The 7,627-nt window shown below is 40.4% G+C and overlaps 1 long non-coding RNA gene across 13 annotated transcripts in view; it reads right to left on the minus strand.

Annotated features, from left to right (window-relative positions):
- LOC118362255 (uncharacterized) overlaps positions 1-3,485 on the minus strand; it is an 82,236-nt gene extending 78,751 nt beyond the window's left edge. For 11 of the 13 annotated variants that reach the window (XR_008086037.1, XR_008086030.1, XR_008086031.1 and 8 more), the window contains exons 1-2: positions 2,614-3,485; positions 2,270-2,419 (exon numbers count right to left, since the gene is read on the minus strand). This is a non-coding gene — a long non-coding RNA (uncharacterized LOC118362255). The remainder of the gene's footprint in view (positions 1-2,269; positions 2,420-2,613) is intronic. The other 2 variants (XR_008086034.1, XR_008086032.1) reach the window with 1 other exon arrangement.
- Positions 3,486-7,627: the final 4,142 nt, after the last annotated feature.

Genomic DNA, 7,627 nt, shown 5'->3' on the forward strand with positions numbered 1-7,627 from the left:
AAACACACAACTCTGTATGACTCCAGATCAACATTCTGCAAAGAACCAGGAAAAATATCTAAGACCATAGCAGTGGAGGCTGGTGGGAGGAGCTACATGAGGACGGGCTCATTGTAATGGCTGGAATGGAATTAATGGAACGGTATCAAACACAAACATATGGAAACAACATGTTTGACTCCGTTCCATCTATTCCATTTCAGCCATTACAATGAGCCTGTTGTATAGTACCTCCCTCCTGCCTCCACTGGACCATAGGCGTGTTGGGTTAAATAACAACCCAGCGTTCATCTCCCGAGTCAAACTTAGCTAGCTAAAAGTCTATTGAATGTTTTGTGTGTTTCGACCCTTCCCGAAATGAATATAATTGATTCATAGTTGGTTTTAGTATTTCAACCTGCGTGTCATGATCACATCTGGTGTAGATGGACAAAAATCAACATGCGCATGATGGCGCATACAACTGCATGGCCGGTTTGGTCAGGGTGTTAAGAAATGCAGCACTTCAGACTAGAGTTGGTGCACTAACTAGGGCCTGTTGTTCAGCAGCACCACAAGGGTCAAGTCTCTTCCTGGCTGAGAATTAATTTATCCGATTCCCCTAGCAACCAGTCACTTCAGCTCCAGTGGCTTGATGGCTGTTGACAGTGGTTGAGGAGTAGTTTATAGCCCTATAACATCTTCTCCATTTTAGTTTAAGGTTTTACTCTAAATTCCCCTCCCCCCCACAATGCTTAAACCACATCGGGAGACCACATTTGAGGTCTGGGTCAAATCAAACATTGTAATATTTGGTTGTAGATACCCTTCAATTAAGCTGTGCACCAGTCAAACACTTGTTTGGTTAGTGGTGTTTCTGTAGAAAACGTGATTGCAGAGCTTACTAAACAAATCGTCACTGAATTTATGCAAATAATCATGATATTATTGATTAATGTATTGATTGTTACAAATAATCATGATCATCATTCTGCCAGGTAGGCTATGCTTGTAGTTAGCATTTAACCGAGAAAAGCCTTTCCATCTACCAGAAGACGATTAGCATTATTGCTTACTGCTACACAAAACTCAAACACGGGCAATACGAATCACTGATGCATTTTGTTAATGTCTTATGATAATCTTGGACAAATTAAAACACTTGAATAAATTCAATAGATTTAGTTGATTTCAATACAATTTTGAATATTGTTGAATTATGTTTTAATGTCTGGATTCTGTGAATCCATCCAAGTTCTCCACATGGCAGATTTTATAGGACACTTGTAATTGCTGGATTGGGACTTTGCTCTCGAGCCAAAGCATTCTACTACTCCAGCCATTTAAGACAGAATAGTGAGATGGGGGCTACAGTACAGAGGCCTCCACTCCAGGGATTAGTCTCTAATGAGTGAGCACTTCAGCGCACCGTGAACTCATTTGCACTTACAAGCAATTGTTTTAATTTATTTAACTAGGCAAGTCAGTTAAGAACAAATTCTTATTTACAATGACGGCCTACTAAAAGGCCTCTTGCAGGGACGGGGGCTGGGATAAAAAAAAAATATGACAAAACACACCACAATACTACATAAAGAGAGACCTAAGACAACGACATAGCAAGGCAGCAACACCACATGACAACAACATAGTAGCAACATAACATGGCAGCAGCACAAAACATGGTACAAACATTATAGGGCACAGACAACAGCACAAAGGCGAAGCAGCCACAACTGTCAGTAAGAGTGTCCAGTGCACCCTGGGATGTAGATTTTTGTTATATCTTTAGAATGAATTAAGTCATGTCACACAGAAGGAAAATGTACTTCCAAGAAGTGAAGAAAAAAAAAAGAATCCTGCAATGAAAAATTTCAGCCACAAGATGGAGGCATACCAAAACAAATGTCATGTCCCAGGGTCAAAAGGGAGGTCACTCCTTTAATGCAGGGTTCCTTTAATACGAGCATACAAACCCAGGAGAGATTCATCAAAGATAACTAAAAACTAACTAGGTTTCCCCTTTTATCCGTGGATTAATCGTTGGAGTTAAAGAAACACGCAATTTTGTATGACTCCGGGTCAACATTCTGCAAAGAACCAGGAAAAATATATAAGACCATAGCAGTGGAGGCTGATGGGAGAAGCTATACGAGTATGGGCTCATTGTAAAGGCAGAATTGGAATTCATGGAAACAACATGTTTGACTTCGTTCCATTCCAGCCATTACAATGAGGTCGTCCTCCTATAGCTCCTCCCATCAGCCTCCACTGGTGCTAGGATAGATACCTGGCAATAGGCGTGATTCCCTAGCCTTGTCAATCTCCACACACCTGACCAGCAGCGTGGGGCAGGTGTCTCGAGACAGGTCGTTCACCAACACCTGAGGAGTGAAGAAGAAGATGTGCCTGGACCTCCATAGTGCAGTGACTGAGCGCTCTGTGGTGGACAAGGAATGGAAATGTCAGAGAAGAAGACCCTGTTCAAACATGTCTTATATCCTTACCTCCGCCCTGTTCAAACACTTAAGATACATGTGTTGCAATTTACCTGTCAACTCAGCCTGGTTTTATAGACTAGACATAACATAGTAAACGTAAATTCGGGACACTCAAATTAGTATGATAAGTTACCTTTGCTGATGAGCTGTCAAGGCTTGGGAAGTCATTGTAATATGTTGTTCTACTTGAGGTTGTCCCTGTGAGGCGATTAGTGTTCTCAATATTTGGTATACGTTGTTGTCCATAGCTAACTTATCAGCCTTGTAAACAGTAACTACAATTAAAACATAATTATCTTCATCAGCAGCAGCTTCGTCAATATGTCTCAGCTCACTGTCAGTTGTGGAGCCTTGACCAAATTCACCCCGCTGAGAGTTACGGGGCATAGGGGGTGGCAAAGTTATGTAATTCACCTTCCGACTCTAGCCTGTGAATGCTGCGCTGCGGTTTGAGGTTGTTTTTCGCCAGCCCAACAAACTTACATTACTCGTTATTGACTAACCTTTTGCGGTACTAATGCAAAAGGTTAGTCCTTCGGTTTGTACCACTCATTTTCACTTGTGGTGTTGATTTCTAGCCGTGCGGTGTCATAACGAAAATTGTAAACAATTAAATATATAAATAAGTACTTCCGGGGTCACAGGTAGGCCTAATAATGGCTTTAAATAGTTTATGAAAAAACATTTAGGTTTTCGTGTATTGCTAATACAGACGCATTTCCAACTTTTAATAGTTAAAAAAAAAAGTTTTTTTTACTAATTTCACTGGGGACTTTTGTTTTTCAGTTCATGTGGGCTGGGACACTGGAAAAGAAAGGAAAAGTTGGTTCATTTCCCACAAATGTTGACGTTCACACATGTAAAAGCAGCTAGCTAAGCTAGATAAATCACACCGTTTCCAAAAGTGTTGTTCCTCTGCTTATCGTATGTGTTGTTTTGCTGTGCATATTGCTGTAAAGCAGCTTCAAAGCTACTGTTGTTAGTTAGCATTGTCAGCGGGGACTGTGTGGGGAGGGGGTGGTGTCCACCCACTGCTCAAAGGGTGAAAACGCACTGTGATGATGAAATGTAACTTCCTTGTGTTATAAAATACATTTTACCAAGACAAATATGTTTATTCATGTTCTTAATCGTTCAGAGGCGTCTTTCTCTAACACAGCATATGGAATTGTTTTATGATGGTCATACAGTACCATGGATCATTTAGCTATTTTAGGAGGTATCACATTTTAAAGTATTACATTTGGACTGTAGTACTATAGCTCATAGAAACAAATTGAAAAACACATTCATTAAATGGCAAAACATACAGCCCCCCCAAAATCATAAGGAGTAAGATTTTGAAGTCTCTGTCCTATATCTAGGAATATAAGAAAGCTCAGGAAATAATTTTGTTTTTTGGACACATATTTAACAAAAATGTTTTGTTGTTACAAAACTACCTCTGTACTTTCATCATTTTTTTATACCTGGTATGACACTTGTGATTGTTGTAGAGCAAAACGGAGAACACCATCATGTTCGTGAGAGTAGTGGGGTCATATTAGTTTGTAGCCCAAATGGTTCAGGCACCACAGACAGAAGTTGGCACATTGGCGGTATAAACTAAAGATGAGTTCCGTGGGGGTAGCAGAGCAAAACTGGCGTTTTCGTGAGAAGACCGATTCTCGAGATGTCTCCTCCTCTGACAAACAGCACTGTAGCTCTGCCACTTTCACGCAGATGCGGACGACGGCCGACATAAAAATAGCGGAAGGCCGACATGTGACGGCTTTTTGATGGGGATTCTTTTATTATGTTACTTAGTTTGACACACGGTGGATCAACATACTTTTTTAAGCACCGAGCTCTGTAGGTTTCTCCAAACCTTTGAGTATTTTACATTTTGTGGTCATTGTCTTCAAAGTTGTTTACACGTGTCGCAAAAAGGAAAATTAGAATCATGACATGAGCTGAATTAGGAACAAAAATATATATGAAACTTGCAACGATTTCAAAGATTTTAATGAGTTACAGTTCATATAAGGAAATGTATTTATGTAAACTCATTAGGCCCTAATCTATGTATTTCACATGACTGGGAATACAAATATGCATCTGTTGGTCAGGAAAAAAAGTAGGGGCGTGGATCAAAAAACCAGTCCGTATCTGGTGTGAGCACCATTTGCATCATGCAGCACGACACATCTCCTTCACATAGAGTTGATCAGGCTGTTATTTGTGGCCTGTGGAATGTTGTCCCACTCCTCTTCAATGGCTGTGCGAATTTGCTGGATATTGGCGGGAACAGTAACACGCTGTCGTACACGTCGATCCAAAGCATCCCAAACATGCTCAATTGGTGACATGTCTGGTGAGTATGCAGGCCATGGAAAAACTGGGACATTTTCAGGATTAGGTACAGATCGTTGCGACATGGGGCCATGCATTATCATGCTGAAACATGAGGTGGTGGAGGCGGATGAATGGCATGACAATGGGCCTCGGGATCTCATCTTTTTTCCTGGCCTCTATTGTTTTAGTCACGCTAATTCTGGCCTCTATTGTTTTAGTCACCCTAATTCTGGTCTCTATTGTTTTAGTCACCCTAATTCTGGCTTCTATTGTTTTAGTCACCCTAATTCTGGCCTCTATTGTGTTGGTCACCCTAATTCTGGCCTCTATTGTTTTAGTCACCCTAATTCTGGCTTCTATTGTTTTAGTCACCCTAATTCTGGCCTCTATTGTTTTAGTCACCCTAATTCTGGCTTCTATTGTTTTAGTCACCCTAATTCTGGCTTCTATTGTTTTAGTCACCCTAATTCTGGCCTCTATTGTTTTAGTCACCCTAATTCTGGCCTCTATTGTTTTAGTCACCCTAATTCTGGCTTCTATTGTTTTAGTCACCCTAATTCTGGCTTCTATTGTTTTAGTCACCCTAATTCTGGCCTCTATTGTTTTAGTCACCCTAATTCTGGCCTCTATTGTTTTAGTCACCCTAATTCTGGCCTCTATTGTTTTAGTCACCCTAATTCTGGCTTCTATTGTTTTAGTCACCCTAATTCTGGCTTCTATTGTTTTAGTCACCCTAATTCTGGCTTCTATTGTTTTAGTCACCCTAATTCTGGCTTCTATTGTTTTAGTCACCCTAATTCTGGCTTCTATTGTTTTAGTCACCCTAATTCTGGCTTCTATTGTTTTAGTCACCCTAATTCTGGCTTCTATTGTTTTAGTCACCCTAATTCTGGCCTCTATTGTTTTAGTCACCCTAATTCTGGCCTCTATTGTTTTAGTCACCCTAATTCTGGCCTCTATTGTTTTAGTCACCCTAATTCTAGCCTCCTACAAATGTAAAAACTCCAATAATCTTTGAATGGATTATGATAGAGACATGAGGTTTGAACCATTGACCAAACTATCCATTGGTCAAAAGATGCGTTTTTGATTGGACACCCTACACCTAGCTAATTGTGTTTAAGCTAAATGACGTTACAATGTTGTAGGCAGCAAACCTGTTATGAATGAATGCTCTGCCTAAATGGTCTGGATCATTAATGGCACAGACGTGCACAACATGATACTGGAACAACCGAGTTGCAGGTTCAAGACCTGTTCCCCTCGAACGTTACAGCGGTTATTTTCCCAGCATTCGTTTTTGGAGGGTAGCATTCCCATTTGTATTGGGGTTTGTGAGGGAGGTGACCACCCTGTATGACTGTACTATGGCCTCTGAACCGTCATGGCACAGCAGGTAGTTAGCTAACGTTCCTGCAATGCAAGGTTTCTGATTCAAGGTTTCTGTTTTCCCCTCAATTGCCTCATTAATGACAAGTTGTATCACACCTGGTTCTGTATTTAAGTGTTTCAGTGTTTACCTGATCCCACAAGCACACACTCGTGAATATTGTTTGAAATTTGTAGACAGTGTGGGAGATATCGACAGAGACGTGAACCATTTAGATTGGAAGGGGAATATTATTCCCAAACCTCATTTCAAAGACTTTGTAAGTAGTGTTTAACCCTTCTCCCGAAGACCATGAGTTCTGCTAGTCATTTCTGCTCAGTTGGTGTCTCTAACCAATGTTATTGTACTCTACCAGCAGGATGGCACATCTTCACCAAAACACAAGGGAAAGAGGCACCAGACACGAGAAGTCTGGAACAGTCTGGGTTTAGATGTGAGCTACATTACAGCCATTTTCAGAAAGGTAAAGTCTGTGTGGGTGTGTGTGTGTCTGTGTGGAAACCCAAATGTTTGAGAGATGTCTCTCTCTCTGATCCTTGTTTTTATTGAATTTATGCTCATTGTTTTTAAGTTATGTAAGTTAATGAGTTGCATCTCAATCTGCCTATCTGCCTATCAATCTGCCAATCTCTATCTGCCTTCTCCCATGTTCCCAGCAGTGGCGTAGTCTGGCCATGGAGATGCTGTGGCTTCAGCATCATTTTCATTGAGGGAGAAGATAAATATTGAATACAAGAAGATAAATATTGAATACAAAGGAAACAATGACATTCTCTCCCTCCCTCCCTCCCTCCCTCCCTCCCACTGAAAGAGAGACTGAATATTTCCTAATTGCAGAAGACCAAGGAGAGGCTTTTGCTCTAAACTGGACATTATTTTCTCATACTAACATTTTCCCTGTTTGGATAAATCCCTTTACTTTGTTTGAAATTATGTAAGTAAAGTTAAGAACGTACCATAAGTTTAGTCCACAGCTAGTTTGAAATGGAGCTGATGGAGCTATCCAATTAGTAGGGGAGAGTGGGGTAAGTTGAACCAAAGCCACCCCTGTTTCTAGGAAACCATACATAGTATTAATCATGTAACCACATTTTTAGAAAGAGGTCATCATTTCATGGAGTCTGTGAAGGAAGAAACCACATGGAAAAAGTGGTAAGTAATTTAGGCCCAAAATACAGATTTTCAAGTCAAATTAATTGATTGAATTATAGGTTTCATGATGTTTTTATCTAAACCAAAGTAGATCATTTTAAAATACTTTTGTACATCAGTTGGGGTCTCTATAAGCTACAATATGAGGTCCTAAAACTAGCATGAAAGTGCATCCTTGTAGCTGTGTGGGCTAATATAGTCAAAATGTTTGTCCTTGGGTAAGTTGAGACAATGGCCACCATACCCCATACAAATGAGGATTTCATTTAGT

The sequence above is a fragment of the Oncorhynchus keta genome, chromosome 29, assembly GCF_023373465.1.
Source record: "Oncorhynchus keta strain PuntledgeMale-10-30-2019 chromosome 29, Oket_V2, whole genome shotgun sequence".
Classification (NCBI taxonomy): domain Eukaryota; kingdom Metazoa; phylum Chordata; class Actinopteri; order Salmoniformes; family Salmonidae; genus Oncorhynchus; species Oncorhynchus keta.